The sequence below is a fragment of the Sorex fumeus genome, unplaced genomic scaffold, assembly GCF_029834395.1.
Source record: "Sorex fumeus unplaced genomic scaffold, SorFum_2.1 ptg000003l, whole genome shotgun sequence".
NCBI classification, from domain to species: Eukaryota; Metazoa; Chordata; class Mammalia; order Eulipotyphla; family Soricidae; genus Sorex; species Sorex fumeus.
The window spans coordinates 61,098,108-61,119,882 of record NW_026606060.1 but is presented as its reverse complement, the minus strand read 5'-3'; the positions used below and the strand labels follow the sequence as shown (position 1 = coordinate 61,119,882).

Sequence of the window (21,775 nt, the reverse complement as noted above, 5' to 3'; positions counted from 1 at the left end):
AGTCCCCTCGCTGGGGAGGCGGCTGCGAAGAGTCCCCCCGCCCCCACCGCCCCCGTTCCGGAGGCCCCCGGGCCCCCGGCAGAACTGGGAGGCGACCCCCCACCCCCAACCCCTACCTGGCGGGGCGCGCCCGCGCAGGGCCGGCTCCTCCCCGCGCGCCGCCCCCGCCCGACCTGCCGGGGCGTCGTCGCGGGGCTCCGGGGGGCCGGGCCGCGCCCCCTCCCCGCGCGGGGGCCCCGCCCCGCGGCCCGCGCCCTGCCCTCGCCTGTCTCCTCCTTTCCCCGGGGCTGCGCTGAGTTCATTCACTGGGATTGGTTTCAAGTGACGCCATCTCTTTATTTTTAAACCGATGACCTCATCGGGCGCTTGAAGTTTCCTGAACCAGCGACTCCGGCTCTCCCCCCACCCCCACCCGCCCCCCACCCGCCTCTCCCCCGCTTTCCGCGGCTCCCCGCCTGGGGAGTTGGGGGGGGCTCGGAGCGGCTTTGATTTGGGGTTTTTTAATTTTTATTTAAGTCTTTAGTTTTTACTTTTTCCAACGCTCAGTGGCACCTCGCCCGAGACTTCCCCCCACCCCTCTTCACCCCTCTCCCACCACCCCCACGCCAGCTCCTGGGGGGGGTGCTCTCCCGTCAGCGACCCCTCCTCTCCCCCACCCACCCCTTCACCCCCGTTTTCCACGTTGTTTGCGGCCCGGCGCTCGGGGCTGGGGGGGTGGGGGTGGGAGAGAAGGCGCAGAAAGTTGCAAACGGCGCCCCGCGCTCCCGCCCCCCGCCGGCGGCCCGCGGCCCGGAGACGCTCGGGGAGCCCGCGCGCGGCCCCGGCCCAGGACGCGCGGACGCCGGAGCGACGGGACGGACGCGGGGGGACGCGCCGCCGCACCCCCAGAGTAAGTGGCCGCGGCGGGGGTGGCCGGGGAGGGGGGTGGGGGTGAGGGCGCGGGGGCGGCGGCCGCGGGGTGGACGGTCCGAGCGGGGCGGCGCGGGGCGCGGGGCCCGGCGGGGGGTGCGGGGCCGAGCTGCTCACTCGCAGGCGCGCCGCTGGCCCGGCCTGGGGGTCGCCTTGGGTAGGGGAGGGGGGGCGGCAGCGGGGCCACCTGGGCGGCCACGGGGCGACTTTCCGAAAGCCAAAATCGATCCCCCCAAAAAATAACATAATGCAACCCCCAAACCTCGCTTCGGTTTTCCTACCCGGGCGCGCGGGGCGTGGGGGGGGGCGGTGGGGGCTGCGGCGTAGCGGGGTGCGGGGTGGTCCCGGGGCATCGGGGGGGGGTGGTCGTGGGGGTCACTTTCCCTCTCCGGGAAAAAAAGTGGAGGAAAGCTCGAGGCAGCCCCCTTCCCCTCCCCGCTACGGCTTTCGGGGTCCCGTCGCGGGTCCCGGGCAGGAGCCCCGGGGTGGGGGGGGGGTGTGGGACAGGACACACGCGCACACGCGCACACAGAGACACACACGCGGGCGCGCACACGTTTTCGTGCTCGGCTCCCCGAGCCCGGCGTGGAGAGAGGCTGGGTTGGCGTTCTTTTCCGAGAAAGTCCTGGACCCCCAAACCTCCCTAGCCCCGCGCCCGGCCCGGCCCGACCCGGCCCGGCCGCCTGCCCGCGCCGGAGACGCCGCCCGGGCCGCAATGAATGGAGCCCGCGGAGTCCCCGGGCCGCGGGGGCCCAGGCCCGGCCCCGGGTGCGCGCGAGCGGCTCCCGCCGGGCTCCGAGCTCCGGGCTCCGGGCTGCGGGCGCTAGGAAAAACCTGTTGCATAATCGCATTTGCCGCCGCGGCTCCCCTGCAAGCAAGGGGAAGTGACTGAAGGTGCAGGTTTTTTTTTTTAAACCCTTGCGAAGTTTTTTTTTTTTTTTTTTTAAATATTTTTTTATTTACCCAGGGCTCCGGCTTGCCACTTGAGCTTTCAAAGTTTATAAGTAAATACTCTGCTCTTACAAGGGAACCTATCAGACCTGTTTAGAAAATGATCAGGTACGTCTCTTGGCTTTCCCGGTTTCTCCTCCTTCTTCCTTTCTCTTTTCCTCCTTTCTTTCCCTTTTTCATTTCTTTCCTTTTTAGTCTCCACCCCCCCCCCCCCCCCACACACACACACCCTTCTCCATCTAGTATAAACCTGATGACTCTTTCGGGGAGCTTAGGTGGTTAGAGAAATGCTTTGGGGGGGGCGGATGGGGAACACCGCTCACAGGTGACAGCTGGTTCCTTAAAGGTTTTATGCTATTTACAAATTACATTAGAAAACAGAATTTTTCTTTTTTAAGGAATTTTTTTTTCCAAGAACTCCCAACGTTTTTTTTTTTTTATTTTTAAGTGATGGGTTTTTCCTTGAGAAGCCTGGCAGTGGTGAGCACCATCCTCCTTGTGGGTTGAGGGGTTGTGTATTTTGTTTTGGGGGGGAGGAGCACCCCAAAGGCAGTGGAAAAAGGAGATTTTAATATTCCATCTTGGGATTTTTAGACACACTGTGGTGAACATGTCTAATTTTTGTTGGTTTTAAATAAAGAGGTGGAACTTAGGACTGGGGGAAGAAGGTTGTCATTAACTTCGCCCCCCTTCCTGCCCCTTAGTTAACATTTGACATCTGTAAAAATGTGGGCTAAATAGCACAGTCTGAATGTTGATTTCGAGGTAGGCGAATTTTGGCCTGTCACCTGGGAGGAAAAAAATAAAAGAGCTGACACTTAATTCTGCTGATCCTGTCTTAAATAGCGTGTGAGAAAATAAAATGCGGCTTGGACTCTTGAAACCTGCCATCACAGATGAAATACTTGAGTGACTAGAAAGTAAAAATAGTCGTGTGAGAATGAGGATAAGGGGTCACTGGCCAGAAACATCATGGCAGCTGAGAACGGAGGCGAGGACAAGATCCGTTGCCTCTGCGCTTTAGTCGTCTGACGGTTTTCAGGCTTGTAGCACTGAGGATGGGTTGGGGTGAAGGGCCCTCTGATCTGGGCGCAGGGGAAGACTCACGTTGACCCACAAATTACTTTGGGTGCTATTTTTTGTACATGCTTGTCTTGGGAATTGAATCCGATAAGAACTTTTGGCTTTTGGGAGTATGAAGTTGATTTACGTGGCTGTCCAGTGTTGAAGTGTTCTATTTCAACCCGAGTAGTTGACTTAAAGTTTGATTCCTTAGAATGACCGGTGTCATTTGCCCCAGAAATGCAAGTGTTCCTTCAGGATTCAAGTATCTTTTTTTTAAAAAAAGAAAAAATGGCAGGGTTTTCTGTTCTGTGTTGTTTGGACTTTTAACCTTTTTTTTTTTTTTTACAAAAAAAATGCTCTGTGTACTCCAGAAAAAGTTTTTTTTTTGAATGGAAAAAGTCAATGAAAGAGGGTAAACAGGTCGAGTCAGAAGCTCTAGAAGATGGGGAAATATAAATCAGGGGAAAACAACCCAGATTTCAGGACAGATCTCAAGCATAGGAAAAGCTGAGATGCAGCTTAAAAAGGCTTGTAAGGAAAACCACTGTTCATGCTTGATTGACTTTAAAAAAAGTTCACCGAATGAGAGACATATCTGCCGTCATTAAAGAAAATGTTATTGCCGTTGACCTAAGCAGAAACAATTTGGAAAGTAAATCTTGGCCCAGGATATAGTTCAGTGGTATGAGACGTTTGTGCTTCCGTTGGATGATGTCCTGAGTTCAAACCCTGCCCCCCCAGCCCCCCAAAATACCAACCCAAAGGGTCCATCTTGCCCAAAGTCATATGATAAATTCCAAAGCCAAATGTAAATGTTTATATGATGGTCTTGAATGTGCATGCTTTTTGTTTTGTTTTGGTTTTTTTAAATGTTCTATTGGCCCAGAGGATTGGGGCCTGGCTCTGGTGAAGAAATGAAGTTCGTAGAAATTGGCTGGATTTAAAGAAGCAGTTTTAGGTTGGAATTAGGTTTGAAAGAGGAGACCTTTTTCATGTGCAAACTGAGAAAGGGAGTTCAAAATTTAATTAAATAAATGGAGGAAACAGGAGTGGCTCCCAAAGAAGGCTATAAGGCCGATTACCAAGGACAGGTACAAAGAAAGAATGAAAGCTTGTCAGAGGTCTGATCAGAAGGAAATGAGATACATCTTGGCACGAAAGGAAGAAGGGGGTGAAAAGAAGAAATACCCTACAAATACCTCGGCAGAGGGAAGAGGGTAGTGAGTCCTCTCGTCCATTTGTAGGCAAGATCTCTCATTATAGATCTCACTGAACGGTCACAAGATTTTTTTTTATTGCACAAAAGACTTCATGTTGGGGCAACCGGCGTGGATAAAGTAAAGCATATGCCGAAATCACAGGAGAGTATAAAACTTGAAGTTGCCAAAGGTGCATTTAAGGGAAAGCCCAATGCAACCTCAATTGGGTTATTGGAAAGAGAGGGGTAAATTATGCCAAGTTTAAGTTGTGGACTGCATTGATTTCTGGATTTAAGATAGGTAGGAATCAGTCAAGCAGAACAGTGATTGGAGGCGTTGCGTAGGCGGCGGTGGATATGGAGAGCTGGCACCTGGGTCTGGCCCTTTGTAAGGAGAGATAGATGATCAGAATATAAGGAGGGGGTGGGCATGTTTACGTGCATAGCCAGGCCACCGTCAGACTTATTCCTGAGAGTGCCAAACCGTGGGCCTTCAGGGTTTCAGCCTTCCCAGGGAAGAAAAGAATGTGAAAGAATGGTGGAGGAAAGGAAATGGAGCCCAAAGGGGTGGCTCTTCCAACTCTTCATTCAGCAGATTTACTTGATCCTCTTTTTTGTTTTTGTTTTTTGGGTCACACCTGGCGATGCTCAGGGGTTACTCCTGGCTTTGTACTAAGGAATTACTCCTGGCATTGCTTGGGGGACCACGTGGGATGCTGGGAATCGAACCCTGGTCGGCCACGTGGAAGGCAAACCCGCTGTGCTATCGCTCCAGCCCTCAAGCCTCTCTTATGTTCTGTTGTTCTTAGAATGGGTGGCGCCTAAAAGAGAAAAGATCGGGGTTTTGGCCCTACAGAACTTTCATTCCAAAGGGAGAAGACAGACAAGCCTACACTGCAAGAAATAACCGAGCATCTGACCAGGAGAAAGATGTCTGGGGCCAAGGGGATGAGAGAGAGCCCCTCTTTTTTTTTTCTTTTGGGCAGAACTGATGAATATTGCTAATGATAGAGCGGTCTCATACTTATTTGCAGTCCACATCAGTTTGAAGGGAAATGCACAGAGGAATTGATTTCATCATTAACCAGTTCTTGTTTTTTAAAAGGATGTTCTTGAGGATGAGACATGCAGGCTTTGAACTTTTCACTCATTAGGAGTTTGCGGTTCTCTTGGTGTTTGCCAAGAAGCCTTTTGGTAATGAGGTTTTGAGCGTTGCTCAGGCTGTCCCCAGGGTCAGGATGTGCTGTGTCCTTAGGTTAATCCTCCTTCAGGAACTGTGTCACCGTGGCGCTACAAAGTGGAGCTCTGTTCCAAGGACACTGTTTTGCGGGTGCCTTTGGTAGAGCGTCGGAAACGAAAGATGCATGCTTTGTATCCATCCTGACCCGTTGGAGAGCTAGGGTATCGGGGCATTCACCGGGGACCGGAAGTGAGGTAAGGGTGGGCGTAGATGGTCTGCGCTCCTTTGGCTCTCTTGGGTCTCTCTAAAGCAGTGAAGGTGAGGAATCCTGCTGAACCGACTGTCCCAGACTTGGGTGTTTGGCACGCGTGCACCTAGGTTGTAGGAACCGGAAGCAGCAAGTCAGTTGTGAAGTGGGGGGCTCTGGTCTTGGTTGTAGACTGCCAGGTGCTGCGACGACCTTTGCAGTGGGAAGGAGAATTTTCCTAGTGGCTAGCTCACGTTCTTGAACTTGTTTATAAAATGCTTCTCAGGCTTTCTTTTTCTTTCTGTTTTTTTGGGGACCACCCCCAGTGACCCGAGCAGGGGTGCACCTGGCTCTGTGCTGAGGATTTTCCCCCAGCAATGCCCGGGGCTCAGCGCTCGGCACACCAAACTTGAGCTAAATCTACCCTGAGCTGGCTCTCCCGTCCTGTCTCAAGCTTTCTTTAAGAAATAGGTTCTGACCCTGGCCTCGCAGATGATCCCCTGAGTACCACTCAGGAGTAATTCCCGAGGACAGAGCCAGGAGTAACCCCTGAGCTTCGCCAGGTGTGGCCCCAAAGCAGAAACAACCAAAACAGGAAATAGATTCCTTCGTTTCTCCCTTCTTTGTGTAGTTGTTTTTGTTCTTTTAGTTTTGGTTTCTGTGCCAAAAACTCGGATTGGATTGGCCATGCACAAGGCAAGCGTCCTACCTGCTGTCTTACTGCTCTGGCCTCAGTTCGTTGTACATTTTTTTCCTTTTTTTGCTTTTTGGGTCACACCCGGCGATGCTCAGGGGTTACTCCTGGCTCATGCACTCAGGAATCGCTCCTGGCGGTGCTCGGGGGACCGCATGGGATGCTGGGAATCGAACCTGTGTCGGCCATGTTGGCTGCGTACAAGGCAAACGCCCGACCTGCTGTGCTATTGCCCCAGCCCCCGTTGTATATTTTTTTACCCTACAAAAAAGACGTTTGCTGAACTAGAGGCAGGGAATTTCCCCAGTGATTTTGATGAAATGTGTACATCTGTAGAACCAAAGCTCTTGAATTTTTGTTTGTTTTTGGGCCACCCTTAGCAGTGCTCAGGACTTACTCCTGGTCCTGCTCTCAGTTCCCGGTGGACTCAGGGGTCCAAATGGGGCAGATGGGATGAAACCGGGTCGGCTGTGTGCAAGGCAAGCGCCCTCCCCAGGACCCTCAGCCCTTGACTATCTCCCTGTGTGCGCCTAATTGGTGTTCATCTCCCAGAATATTTGAACCACTTGAGGTGAGCCTCTGAGAAGGTAAATTGCTTTGGGATTGGGGACGTCGCTCAAGGGCGAGGCTCTTGAGTTTGCTCCTGGGTACTGTGTGTCCCCTTCCCTAGTGCCTGAGGGGACCCCTAGCTCCTGGGAAGGCCTGTGGAGCTCGGGCTTGGTGGGCTTGTTCTCGGGACCGGGCCAGCTGCCTTGTGCGGAAGCAAGAATCTATAAATTGCAAAGGACTACTGCAAGGTCATGAATAGGAATGATCTGTTTTCTCCTTCTGAGTCAATGGGGGCAGACGCAGGAGAGAGCAGTGTGTGTTTCTTGCCGCTTTTGATAAGTAGTTGCTGAATAAATGGAGTTAAGCCACACAACGGTTACTTGTTATGGAATGGGGGGTGGGGGTAGGGGTTGATTATCTCTCCTGCCCGTAGCACCCTGTTTTGAGCTATGAGTTGAGAGCCGGAGGCTGTGGGCGCCCCTGACTAGGCCTGGACCCTGATGTCACCTCGCTGCCACCCCAGAGCTGACCTGACCTCGTTCCTTCAAAATGGCAGCTGGGTAGGGCTTCTCTCCTCCCCTGCCCGAGCCTGGTCAACGCCCTCTGATGTATTCATTATTTATGTATTTATGTATCTGTTATTTACTAATTTATCTTCATATATTACTAATTTATATCCATATATTACGCACACCCAGGGGAAATCATCACTACTTGTCTTTTTCTTCTCAGAATTCCCTCGAGTGCCTTCCATTTTGTTAGGAATAACACAATTACTTTTTTAAATCTTTAAGGAAAATAGCTGAATGGTACTCCATTGTATAAACCTGTATCCAGTGATCAGTATCCATAGGTACTTGGGTTGCTGTTACTGCAACACTGCAATGAACATGGGAAGAGTCCAACTTTGGTGTTAATTTCCAACCTTTGACAGATGGGAGAGATTCCCCAGGGTGGGGTGTTGGGTCAGAAGGCAGCTAAAACTCTCCTCAGCTTCTCAAGGAAGCACAGAAGGGGTTGTCTTAATTTATATCCTACCGACAGTTTATGGGGTTCTTGACCTCTGCACTGTCTCCTTTGTTGTTGCTGGTATTTTGGGGGCGTGGGCTGTGAGGCACAGCTGGTGTTGCTCAGGGCTTACTCCTGGCTCTGTGCTCAGGGATCACACCCAATGGTGCTGGGGATACTACCAGGGGTTGGTCGTATGCCAGGCAAGCGATTCACCTCTGGTTCTCTCTTTCCAACCCCTGTTGTTGCTGCTTTTAATGTATTTACTGGGTTTCTTTCATTTTTGTTGGTTGCTTTGTGGGGAAGAAACATTTCCCAGGAAGATCTTTCTTGGCTTTGCGTCCTGAACTGTTCATGGCATGTGGAGCATGGCGTCGACGGGCTGGAGACGGTGTAGGGATAGAGGCCCAGGCCTTACATGTGGTCGACCCTCGTTCCCCCCGACAGTGTACACCGTCCCCCAGGTGTTGCTTTGTCACCTGGGTGGTTGTCAGAACTGCAAGGGCCCTCACTGACCTGGCTGACCAAGAGTTGCAGGAGGGACCCCCCCCCAGGTCTCTTGAGTGCTTTTGGGGGGTCCCCCTGCCTCCCCAAAAAGGGAAGGGTGGTGTTATTTCTTCCTTTAGAGACAAACCCGATGTTCACTCGAAAATATTATTCCCCTTTGATGATACAGGACAAACTACAGGCAGACAGTTTTTTGAGGGGTAACCCTTTGGAATTCAGGATGTGGGATTGTATTCAGCGACATTTAAGAATTATAATCATGAAACTTTGTATTTATCATGGAGAGCCCGGCAACCTATGAGAGTATCAAGCTACCGAGAGTATCGCGCCCGCACGGCAGAGCCGTATTTGATATGCCAAAAACAGTAATAAGTCTCACAATAGAGACGTTACTGGTGCCCACTCGAGCAAATCGATGAACAATGGGAGGACTGTGCTCCAGTGCTATATTTTTAAGACTCATCTGTTAAAAGATCTATGTGGAAGTATGTATTTTTTGTTTATACGTATTGCCTTTTGGGCCACACCAGCCCGACTCAGCCCGACTCTGCACTCAGGAGACGATCTGGGGAGCCGAGATCAAATCCGGGTCAGGGAAGCGCCCTACCCATTGTACTATCTCTCTGCTCCCTATGTGAAAGTATTTATAAGCAAAATAAAGGCCCACTATTTTTTTTTAAATGTGGAATTGGGAGGAAATGGAGTCTTTATTTTTTATTTTATTTTAAAAATTTTTTGCTTTTTAGGTCACACCCGGCAATGCTCAGGGGTTAGTCCTGGCTCTGCACTCAGGAATTACTCCTGGCTGTGCTCGGGGGACCATGTGGGATGCTGGGAATCAAACCCGGGTTGACCGCATGTAAGGCAAACGCCCTTCCCTGCTGTGCTATCGCTCCAGCCCCAAGGCCCACTATTTTAAAGAAGAAAACCTTCAGGATATCTAGCACCAACACACAGAAGTGAAAATTAAAATAGTACTTATAAGCTTTTAGTATTTGTTGACGTTAGATGATGGGTACATTGATATTTACTATAAGTTCTGTGTGTACTTGGAAACGAAGTACAATAATTAGTTTAATTATGCATTGCCAGTATTAACTCTCGGACTGGGAATTTAATACAGTGAGATGAAGTGGTTGGACCTTTGAGCTAACTGGCTATTCACAAATCTCCCTTTGTGGAGAGACACGGAGGCTTTGGCACAGGTATGGTATTGAAACACCATATGTCTGAAGCTCTCTTACAGTTTTGTAACTCAGGGTGCCTAAATGCAACCTGATGACAAAGAAAAGAAGGAAGAGTCTCCACCTTGTGTTTTTTTTCAAGTTCCATGTTTGGAGAATACAGTCAGAAGTGCCTATGACTCTTTCAGCTTCGAGACGTTGGAATGATAATATCCTAGTAATTTATAACTGGACATATTTTGTCTTATCCTCAGAAGACGACTTGAGTTACCCATTTTACAGATGAGAAAACTGAGCTCTTAGATGAACTGTCCCAGACCCCAGAGCGAGTAAGAAGTGACTTGAGCTGGAGCCCAGGTCCCCCGACCTGTTTGCAGATGCTCTTCCTCTTCTGAGCGCACACTGGAAACTGCTTTTTCTGGCGAGAGGAGTTTTTATTTCCTTATGTAATTATTATTTTTTATTGGTTTTGGGGCCATCCCTGGCGGTGTTCAGGACTTAACTCCTGGCTCTGCACTCTGGAATCACTCCTGGTGGAGCTTAGGAGGTCATATGGGATCCCAGGAATTGAACCCGGTCGGTCGTGTTCAAGGCAAGCTCCTTAAGCCCTGTATTATCTCTCTGGCCCTTTAATCAGCAGTTTTTGAACATTCCAGCAGTAGGACATCTCCACGCTCTTAAAAATCGAGGACTCCTAAGGTCTTTTGTCTACGTGTCGAAATGTCAAAGTAAAATAGACACTAAAGCTGTGAAATCCTTCAATTTCCAATTCATCTACAGAGATTGATATGAGTAATGTGCTTTAATGACTACTGGATTCCAAAGCAGAAATGGGTAGTGAGAAACAGAAGCTAGCCATTAACCTGGCTGGGTTTTTGCGATAATAGTGTGTGGAGCGATAGCACAGTGGGTAGGGCGTTTGCCTTGCATGTGGCTGACCTGGTCGGCCCAGGTTCGATTCCTCTGCCCCTCTCGGACAGCCCGGCAAACTACCGAGAGTATCTCGCCCGCACGGCAAAGCCTGGCAAGCCACCTGTGACGTATTTGATATGCCAAACACAGTAACAACAAGTCTCACAATGGAGTTGTTACTGGGCCCTCTCGAGCAAATCCATGAACAACGGGAGGACAGTGCTACAGTGTGTATTCTGCCTATTAGGGTCTGATCCTCTGTTTGAGTCTGAAGAAAACCTGTTAACACAGAGACAATTGAAAATGTTGTGGCCTATTTTTATAATTGTGTGTGTTAGGGAGTATTCATTCCATCAGAACCAAGTGAGTTTTAATTTTTTTTTTTTTTTTACTTCCCAAGTGGGGCTGGAGCGATAGCACAGTGGGTAGGGCGTTTGCCTTTCACATGGCCGACCTGGCTGACCCAAGTTTGATTCCTGCATCTTCAATTCCTCCGCCCCGCTCGGAGAGCCCGGCAAGCTGCTGAGAGTATCTCGCCCGCACGGCAGAGCCTGGCAAGTTCCTCGTGACGTATTCGATATGCCAAACACAGTAACAACAAGTCTCACAAGGGAGATGTTACTGGGCCCGCTCGAGCAAATCAATGAAAGCAACGGGAGGACAGTGACAGTGACTTCCCAAGTGATGCTTAGAAGGTTCAGGGGTGGGAAAGGGGTGGGGGAACTTCCTGTGATTCTCATGATTCTCAGCCCAGTGGGCCTGGAGTTCAAAGGATGCAGCCCTGCTCTGATACTAAGGCTTGGGAACCCCTAGGGCCTCATGCGGTGCTGCTGGGAGCATGATGTAGAGTTGGGAATTGAACCAGGATCGGCTGCATGCAAGGCATTCATCTTCCCTCTGTGTTTGCTCTCGGCTGGCTCTCCAACCCCAACCAACTCTTGGTTGCAGTGTTGGATTTCAGACCATATCGATGAATATTTCAGGCTCTGTCTGGAATGTTATAAAAATCTATCGTCCCATCTTGAACTTTGAATGGATCTTTGACCTGTGTGTGCTTTTGTAACGTTATACATGGTGTGTGTGTGTGTGTGTCGGGGGGAGGCGAGGGGGGGTGGTTTACTGAGTTAGGCAAATCTTTCAAATGTGGATGCGTTTTGATTACACAATGTCCCCATGAAACCGCACTCATTCATATGACCATTAGTCTTATCCAAAAAACCCTAAGAACCGGGAAGTGGTCAAGTTTTTGGTGTCGAGTTCCAAGTTTTCTTAATAAGTTCGAATTTGTGCTCTTCTAGAAGCTCAGATATGATCATTGGCCAGAGATACTCAAGTCTGTCCCTTTCCCCCACTGAAGTAAGTGTTCGCCTCCCTTTCTCCATGGTGAGAAGCTGTTCCCGGGACTTGAGTCAGAAGACCTGGGAGTTACCCTCCGAGAGGGTGTGTGTGGTCGTTCTGGTGGCAACTCACATATGGGGCAGGTGCCTGTTTTTTAGGGTGCCTGGCTGTCAACGTGGCATCAAAATGACCAAGTTCCCAAGAGCTGGGTTTTTTTTTTTTTTGCTTTTTGAGTCACACCAGGCAGTGCACAGGGGTCATTCCTGGCTCTACACTCAGGAGTTACCCTGGCAGTGCTCAGGGGACCATATGGGATGCGGGGTGTCAAACCCGGGTCAGCTGCATGCAAGGCAAATGCCCTACCCGCTGTGCTATGGCTCCAGCCCTCCCAAGAGCTGGTTTTAAGAAAATCGATCGTTTTTGTTTCATTAGGGCATTGGAATTTTTTTTTGCTTTTTGGGTCACACCCGGCGATGCACAAGGGTTACTCCTGGCTCTGCACTCAGGAATAACTCCTGGCGGTGCTTGAGGGACCAAACACCGTACCCGCTGTGCTATCTATCAATCCGGTCCCTCATTAGGGCGTTTGTTAAGAGTTCACTTCTCTTTGGCTTGGAGTGGTGGCAGGTGGTGGCTGGGAGTGGTGGCGGGTGGCCTCCTGTCCTGGGGTGTTTTGTGAATGTGGTGGCCGCCCACAGGGCTTGTGCCCCAGCCCTGTGAGCTCTACCCCAAACCGCAAACAGACTTGGAGAAAATGCAAATGATCGACTGGCAGCGAAGAATAGAATCAGTCTGAGCGTAGCGTTGCGCCCCAGCCTGGGTTCACGCGAGAGCAGCAGCAGTTTCCGTCAGCGTTACCGTTGGGCCCTCCGCCGGGTGGTGGCTTGGAGAAGTTGAGAGATGCAGAAAAGTCACTTAATACCGAGTAACCCAGCAGCACTTGTCTGTGTTTGCCAAGCATTCGCCTTCAAGAAGACCTTCCATGATTAGTTGGCGTGGCTGCTGGGATAATAAAAACCGAGCAGTAAGCCCTGCCATGTGTGCAGATTTGTGCTCATGCGAAGCTAAAAACCAGCCATCTAGGCAAGGCCTTGACTTGGAGTGACGTTGGCAGCGTGCGCTTCAGTTTGATGAAACGCCGTGGCATTGCCCTGGATTCTGTACTGATTTTTTGTCCAGCGGGTGCCAGCTATACTAAACTCGATTGGTTTCTCATCTCTTTCCAGCCAGTGCACCCCGAAAGATGGGCTGCCTGGTGCATCCAGGGCCTTTTTATTTCTACGTTGGCAATCATTCTGCTTTCAGAAAAACTCATCTTGACAGTATTTAAGATGTTTGATTCCTCGGGGCTGGAGTGATAGTATAGCGCATTTGTAAGGGCGTTTGCTTTGCATGTGGCTGACCTGGGTTCTATCTCCGGTGGCCCATATGGTCCCTCGTGTACCACCAGGAGTGATTTCTGAGTGCGGAGCCAGGAGTAACTCCTGGGGGGTGTGGCCCTGCCCCCCCCCCAAAAAAAAAAGTCAGTTGACTTCATTTTCTCTAAACTCTTAGTGAGTCACTGGGTGACTGAAGTTCTGGAGATTTAATAGATGAGACCAAGAGTCTGTGTCATTATGAACATAGAAGTGCAGACGAGGACAGGTGAAGTTAATGTTCCTGCCTTAAATCTGCTACCTTAGGAAAAGTCTAAAAGCACAGGAATGTATAACGTGTGTTTCCTGGGCTGTCAGTGGTATACTGCCATCTCATGACCATCCTGTTCACCCGATTGGTTATTGTGTTCTTAACCAAATGAGCATTTGCATGTGCTCTCTCTCTCTCTCTCTCTCCTCTCTCCTCTCTCCTCTCTTTCCTCTCTCCTCTCTTTCCTCTCTCCTCTCTCTCACTCTCCTCTCTCTTGTTTTTGGGCTATGCCTGACAGTGCTCAGGGCTTACTCCTGGTTCAGTGCTCGGGGATCATAGAGGTGCCTTGGGTAGAATCTGGAAAGGCCTTTCTGCTCTGGCCCTGCTCTCTTATTTTTTTTAATTGAGCAAAGCCCCGAGTGCGTGTTATGGGTACATGTGCCCTGCCCTTCACTCCCAACTGTGTCTGGAGACCCCAACTACCTGTAGAGCTCATTTCTTCTGGATTTTATTTTTGGGCCAGTCCTGGCTCTGTGCCCAGGGATTGCTCCTGGCGGTCTTCCAGGCTCTACATCTGTGCCCGGAAGTCAAGAGTACTCAGCCGTTTTCTCAGGTGACAAGAGAGAAATGGTTCCCCGCAGCAGCCGGCAGTGCTCTGGGCATCAGCAGGGCCTGGAGAGCGTTTAGGTAACTGAGGCGCGGTAGCTGTCATTGGTCTCTGTCGACTGTGCCTGAGGACTGGAGTCTGTCACCTGAGTCGCATGTCGCGTACGTAAGCAGAAAGCAGGTTTGTAGTGAGAGGTGAGGCTGGCGGAGCTCTGAGCCTAAAGTCTTTCTAAAAAGTCAGGACTACTTCTAGGTGCAGTTGACAGAGAACTGCCACTGGAGCGGTCAGCCAGGAGAGATTTGTTTTTCTGCAGCTCCGAGGAGGTGGCAGGAAGTTGGCCTTCTCGACTGGTCACCTGCTCACTTCTGTCCTGAAGGCCCCAGGGACTCTCTGGGCTTTGCCTTTGCTACCTTTTTAGTGTTTCGCCCACTGCCTCTGGGCCGCAGAAGGGCTGCTTCATCACCATCATCGCATCCCTTTTCAAGGCAAGGAGGAAGGGGACAGAGCAAGCATTTCTTCCCCCTGTGCTCGCCTAACAGCCGTCTTTCCCAGAAGCCATTGTCCAGCAGTCTCTGGAGCACTACCTGCTTGAACTGTTGTTGCAGGAGACGGCCCCGCACCCAGGAGCGACCCAGTGTAGACTTGCGCTTCTCTGGGGGCTGCTGAGCTGAGCCAGTGCGTCCTCCCTGCGTCCCTGGGGCTGCCCAGACCAGTAGGGCTCCTGGTAAGGCGCAGGGCAGAGACGTCGATTGGGGTCTGTGTGTACCACAGGTGGGCAGACAGGCAGGCCCCAAGGGTCCCGGCTGACCCAGAGACCGTCCTTCATACCCAACATTGTCTGTTAACCCCAACTAGATCTAATTTGTGTTTGTTTTTGTTTGGGGGCCGGTGCTGGCTCTGTGCTCAGGGATCACTCCTGCGGTACTCATTGGATGCCGTGATCGAATCCCGGTCTGCCTCGTGCAAGGAAAGTGCCCTCGCCACTGTGCATGGTTCCAGCCCTTAAAGCTGATTTACAACCAGGCCTTGGTTTCTCAACTGTGACCTAAGTGTCATTTGTTCCTGTGTGCTGACAGGAATCGAACTCGGGTTGGCCGTGTGCAAGGCAAACGCCCTACCCACTGTGCTATCGCTCCAGCCCCAATCCGCTGACTTTTATTGATGATCGGAAAGTACCGAGATATCCTGAGGCGAAGCATTAACTGTGATATTTCAGGGGCCAAAAAGGCACCTCCAGTTTGGGGTGTATGTTTCAGAAGAAGATTCATGTCCGTACGCATATTTAAGTAGCTTAAGGTAGGGCCGCAGTTTGTTCCTCTCAGAAGATTCAGCTCTCAGGAACTTTCCCTTGTAGTGAGAAACCCTGTAAAGTGCCTAATGAAAGCGTTTGTTCCCATGATGAGTGACTCAGAGCCTTGCTGGTGTAAATAGCCAGGAAGTGCGATTTTATAGCTCCTCGGTTTTATAACTGACAATAAAAACACGCGCCGTGGAAAGCCCCTGTTCTGCTCGCCTCGGCCACAACCAGAGCCCTAGAGAGACCTACCCGGGCAGCTTTTCTGGGCAGTGAGCGGTCTGCGGGCGGCTTCTCAGTGCTCACGTGGCCAAGCCTCTTTGCAGGAACGGAATTGACCCATCCGCAAGTTTAACCCGGTTCAGGGGCTGGGAGGTGGGGGGGGGGAGGGGGCGGTGAGAATTTCCAGCCACCAAGGGGGACAGTCACTCACCAGTAAAGAGCCGCTTCCTCCAAAGTTGTGCGTGTGTGTTGAGTTGAAATTTATTGGGAAATCAGTGACTTTTATTGTAGAACCCACCTTCTTCCAACAAGCGCCCTGACTCATCCTGAGCCTACTGGTGCTCTGTTCTGGACAAAAGCTCCATTCTCTTAGCCAGTGGCATCCTTGGCGTCGGCGGGCACAGGTATTTGGTGACGGCGGACAGAGAGCGAGGAAGGATCCCGCAACCTGGGCCCTGGAGGAGCCAATCCTTGGAGCCAGCCAATTCTCAGCCCTTCGTGATGATGAGAAACCACCACGACTTGGCATTCTTGGTCCTAGGGGTTCAGCTGGGGCCGGCCCAGCAGCGTCCACGGTCCCGGGCCCAGGACTTGGCTCTGCTCAGAGGCGTCCATTCCTGCCCTTTCTCTTTGCCTGGTGCTCAGAGCACTGTGTAAATGGGCTGCTCCCGGCTGCTTCCGCCGGGGCCTCAGGTGCAGAGAGATTGTCCAGGGGCAACTCCTGGCACGTCTTGTACATCTGTGGACCAGCCTCTCCGCACAGGGCATTGGTTGAAAACGCCCGCCATGGCATTGGGAGGGGCACGGCAGGGAAAATGAGACCTGCTGCGGTTTTCTGTCCTTTCCAAGAACATTGCACAAGCAGAGGTTAGAGCGATGGCACAGTGGGAGGAGGGCGTTTGCCTTGCGTGCGGCCGACCTGGGTTCGATCCCCGACATCCCATAAGGTCTCCCGAGCACTGCCAGGAGTGATTCCCTGAGTGCAGAGCCAGGGGTAAGCCCTGAGCACCGCTGGCGTCATCCCAAAACCTAAAACAACAAGAACATGAACCAGAACAAAAAAAAAAACAGTTGTCAAAGTGGGTAACAAAATTGAACTTCTTGTCTCCGCTGTTGTGGGTGGTGGCGGGTGGACCCGATGGGAAGAGTGTCCTGTCCCAGGGAGTCCCAGCCCCGCTGGTCACTTCAGAGAGTGCGGTTGAGCTGTACCTGCAGAGACGTTTGCAAACCCAGAGATCTCTCCTGCTGTGCTCGTTGGCAGTCCACCCTCTGTCTCTGCAAATTCTGCGTCCCCGGGGCCACACGGTGTCTCCTCATAACCCACTCCGTACGAGGTCCTCCGGGTTTGTGACAGGATTTTTGTCTCTTTCATTTTCAGTATATTTATTGTGTGTGTTGCCAGGGATGGAACCCAGGACCTCACCCTGGGGAGGCAGGTGCTCACCCCTGAGCCATATCCGAGGCCACGGGGGTCATACCCTTCACAGAGTTCAGAGCAGCCTTGTAGCCGTTGCCTCTGCCACCATTCTGGTTTGTTCCTTCGTGGACATTGGGGTTGCTCTTCAGTCGGCATAGCGTGCTCGGACCACAGTGTGCAAACACCCTTGAGAACCTGCGTCCACTCCCAGCAGGTAAAGACCCTTGTCGTGGAGTGACTGGATCACTCAGGGTCTGTTTGGGGTTTTGGGAGGCGTCACTCTGCTCTTTCCCATCATGGCGTGTTGTATTCAATACCACCTACCAGTTGACAGGCTGTTTCTCCACAGCTTTGCTGGCCCTAAATTAGGCATTTTGGTGTCTTTTTTTCTTTCTAAAAAATATTTTGGGGCTGGAGCAGTAGTACAGAGGACTAGGCTTGGCACGTGATTGACTTGGGTTTGATCCCCGATCCCCACCAGGCGCGAGCCCTTGAGCATTGTGGGTGTGGCCCCAAACCAAAATTTTAAAATTTTGGTTGTAGGCAGTTTTCTGGGTGTGAGTTGACAGCTTGTTGTGGTTTTCGTTGTGCTTTTGATTTGTGGCGAACACCTTTTCATGGACTTGTTGACTGTCAGCAACATTTTATTTATTTTTTTTGGTATCCTGCTCGGATTGGGGCTGAGCATCCTCCACCCAGATCCTCCAAATTCCAGTAGGCGGGGGTCACACCCACCAACTGGCCCCCTGGTGCCGTGTAATCCCATCAATGGCCAAGACTCAGAGACTATAAAACCCAGCTTCCGGAAACGCGCAGCCACATTTGCGGCCGCACGACATTTTATTATCTCATTCCTACTTTGGACAAACTTGGCAGGCTACCGAATGTAACCTGCCCACATGGCAGAGTCTGGCAAACTCCCCGTGGCGTGCCCAATATGCCAAATACCAGTAACAAATGATGGGTCTCATTCTCCTAAAGAGCCTTGATAGATGGTCGGCAACTACACCACCTCTGCTTTGCTGATGACATTGTTTTAATAACACCAAACATCAGCCAAGCGGCACAAATGCTGGCCGACTTTGACCGTGAGTGTGGAAAGGTAGGACTACAGCTGAATCTTACGAAGACAATGTTTATGAGAAACAGCCTTGTTCCTGACGCCCCATTCGCTCTCAATGGAACGACCATCTCCGAATGCAACAGCTATGTGTACCTAGGTCGAGAGGTCAACATGACAAATGACCTGGCACCCGAGCTGTGCAGGAGGAAGAGAGCGGCTTGGAACGCCTTCAAGAACGTCGAAGAAATAGCTAAGAGGACGAAGAACCTCCGGCTCCGGGCACATCTCTTTGATTCCACTGTTCTTCCTGCATTAACATATGCCTCAGAGACCTGGGCCCTACGCAAACAAGATGAGAACGCCATTCAGGTCTCCCAAAGAAGAATAGAAAGAGCTATGCTTGGAATATCACGTTTCACTCAAATGAGAGAACGAATCCGGAGTTCTGACATCCGTCGACGATCAAGGATCAGGGACGCTGTCTCATATGCCAAGGTGTCGAAAATCAGATGGGCTGGTCACGTAATGAGATTTAAAGACGACCGTTGGACTAGAGCTGTTACTGATTGGATTCCACGGGATGTCAAGAGACCGCGTGGCCGCCCACCTACCAGATGGTCAGACTTCTTTGTCAAGATCATGAACGATCGGTTTGAGGCCCTCCATGTTCCCGGAGCGAAGAGATGCCATTGGGCTACACTAGTACGCGACAGGGACAAATGGAGACGTTACTGGCGCCCGCTCGAGCAAATCGACGACTAACGGGAAGTGATTAAGTGTGATTAAAGAGCCTTGAATATGACACTTTCTTAAAAATCTCAGGGCTAGGACGAAGGAGACATTACTGGGGCCTGCTCGAGGCAATCGACGAATAACAGGATGGTTGTGATTGTGATTGTGATTTTTGGTCTCATTCTAAAATCAGGTTATCTGACTTTTTAAAATGCGAATCAGCTACTTAGACCTTCTCTCAGCTCAGTTGTGTGACCATGTCAGACTATAAAAGCTGAGTGAGGTGCTGGAGATAGTTTAGGGCGTAACATGCTTTTCCTTTGCGTCTCTCTGACCCTGGTGCGATCCTCATACCACCATCTCACGGTTCGGTGTCCCGAGCCCCACCTTGGGTGGTCCTTGAGCACAGAGCCCAGAGTCAGCCCAGGGCACTGTCGGGTGAGCCCTCACACCCTGCCCCAAAGAGGCAGGCCCAGAGGAGGAAGGCCTCTTGCCGTGGTGAGGACCCAGCACGGGTTCTCTCCTCCGCCCCCTTCTATTGGAGCAGGGCTGGGATGGATGAGAAGCAGCATCAGTGTCCGATGCTCTAAAATTCTGGTTCTTGCGTCCCTAAGCATTTTTTTTTTTTGCATCTCCCAAAAGCACTGTAGCACTGTCCTCCCGTTGTTCATCGGTTTGCTCGAGCGGGCCCAATAACGTCTCCATTGTGAGACTTGTTGTTACTGTGTTTGGCATATCGAATACGTCATGGGGAGCTTGCCAGGCTTTGCTGTGCTGGCGAGATACTCTCGGTAGCTTGCCGGGCTCTCCGAGAGGGGCGGAGGAATCAAACCTGGGTTGGCCGCGTGCAAGGCAAACGCCCTACCGGCCGTGCTATCGCTAAATGATATCCAGTTACTAGGAGTCGGAAACCCGCTCCAAAGTGAGTGCTTCGATGTTCTGATGAGTCTCTCATTTCGTGTGCTCTTTGGTGCGGGCACCTTCCAGCCCAGCAGACCCAACCCCTGCCCTGGCATGTCGTTGCAAGGTAGAGTTTATCTTTTGCCCACGAGATGGCCAGCAGTTGTTTTTCTTTAAACTTACGGACGTGAGGAAATAGAAGCCAAAGTTCACTGGACAACATTTTTTTTTTTTTTAATTCATAGAGCAAACGAAGCAACCAAGTTAGAGAATCCATCTTCTCTGAGTTCTGGTTTTGTGTTCTGCCGGCTTTGAAGAAACCCTCCCTCCCTGATTTATCTCCCGCTCCTCCGTAACTTTTAAGTGGGCTCTTCATCGCATGGTTAGAAGACAAACAGAGGTGTGATTGTGGTGCCATGAGAGGTCTTGAATCTGAGAAGAATCAAGCCCTGGGTAGGTTGGAATGTTTGTTCCCCTCACAGAGACTCTGAAGCAGGTGGCCTGTCTTTTTTTTTTTTTTTTTTTTGCTTTTTGGGTCATAACCGGCAATGCATAGGGGTTACTCCTGGCTCTGCGCTCAGGAATTACCCCTGGCAGTGCTCAGGGGACCATATGGGATGCTGGGAATCGAACCCAGGTTGGCCTCGTGCAAGGCAAACTCCCTACCCGCTGTGCTATTGCTCCAGCCCCAGGTGGCCCGTCTTTAAGGAGCGTTATATGGAGTTAGATCCTGTGCATTTTTTTTTGTTTGTTTGTAGCCATTCATGGACTTAGTCCTGGCTCAGCGCTCAGGGCTCGGGGACCATCTGAGGTGCCAGGGATAGAACCTGAATTGGCTGCCCGCATAGGCACATGCCCCGCCCTGTGTACTGACTCTCGGACTCCTAGAGAGACATTGTGTGAATGTGACGCGCCCCCCTGGCCTGTTCTTGGGCTCACCGATGAGGTAATCCAGTAAACAGGCAAAGGTCAGCGCACTGCCCAGTGGGCGCAGCCTCTGCGGCAGGCCGGCGTGAGTGAATTGCTCTCATACATGCCGCCGGACCCAGGGGACCTGGTTCATCTATGCCACCCGCATTGATCTGTGCCCTGTCACCAGGTCCTGGTGGACGATAACTAAGCCCTTCTGCTAAAATACCATCTGTGTAGAGCTCTGTGATCAGGGCGTCCTATGGGGAAATGAGGCAACTTTAGAGAACCACGTGGTGGGTGGAAAGTTGGTCCAGAGAGACAGTCCAGGGATGTATGTTCATCAACCCCGTGATCCCTAGCATCAAATGGTCCCCCGAACATCACCAAGAGCGGCCCCTGACAAAACATTCAGAGCTGCCTTGGCTAAATTAATCTTTATGCTGCTTTTCCCCCCTTTTTTGGTGGGGGGTGAGGGGTGAGGGATGGGGTAGGATATTGAGGGCCGGGTTAGGTACCATAGGGATCCGTCTCAGGGCCTTGTGTATGCCAGACATGGGCTTTGCCGGCTGGGTCATTCTTAGCCCGGACTGTAAATCACATTCAAGAACTGAAAATGCATTTGTAACATGACGATCATTTCATTGAGAAAGATGATTTATCTAGGAACTTTGGAACTTTGGGTGCCTAGAAGTGGCGTGGCCAAACCACACAGTGACTCTGTCTGGTTTCCTGTGGAATAGCTATATTTTCTACCATGGTGCACAATTCTGATTTCTGCACTCAGTTTTCGTTTGATTCCGTTTCGTGGATGGCGACAATCCTGTTGAAGGAGAGGTCTAGTTTTTTACCTTAGGGTGGATTTGGGCTAAAGCAGGGCTTGGAGCACACCCAGGTGTGCTTGAGGCTACTCTGGCTTTGACTCACTGTGCTTGTCCTGGTGCTTGGGGGGCCGGGCTATGCCAGGGGGTGGCACCTGGGGTTCCTGGCCTCTGAGCGTATTTCTCCATCCCTGATGGTTTTTTGTTGTTTTTTTTTTTTTAAAGGGATTTTTTAGAGCCAGTTTAAGTGACTGCAAAATTCTAGGAGGAAGTCACAAGATTTCACTCACCGCTGCTGCCCCATATGTGTCTAAAGTCCCTACGATCCACCAGCCTGAAGTGCTGCCTTGGTTGCAATAAATGACCTGATTTTGACACATCCTTTCAAACCCAAAGTCCCTAGTTTAGCGTAGGTCCTCCTGGATTTGATACCTTTTATGGG

General features: G+C 51.2%; 1 protein-coding gene across 3 annotated transcripts in view; it reads left to right on the top strand.

The window, feature by feature from the left end:
• Positions 1 to 415: 415 nt before the first annotated feature.
• Positions 416 to 21,775, top strand: part of DUSP16 (dual specificity phosphatase 16) — a 60,448-nt gene continuing 39,088 nt past the window's right edge. Inside the window, exons 1-2 of one of the 3 annotated variants that reach the window (XM_056117978.1) lie at positions 416 to 889; positions 1,877 to 1,968. The gene's annotated coding sequence lies outside the window, so the exon portion shown is untranslated. Of the gene's footprint in view, positions 890 to 1,876; positions 1,969 to 19,954; positions 20,057 to 21,775 lie in introns of those variants that run through there. The other 2 variants (XM_056117967.1, XM_056117997.1) reach the window with 2 other exon arrangements.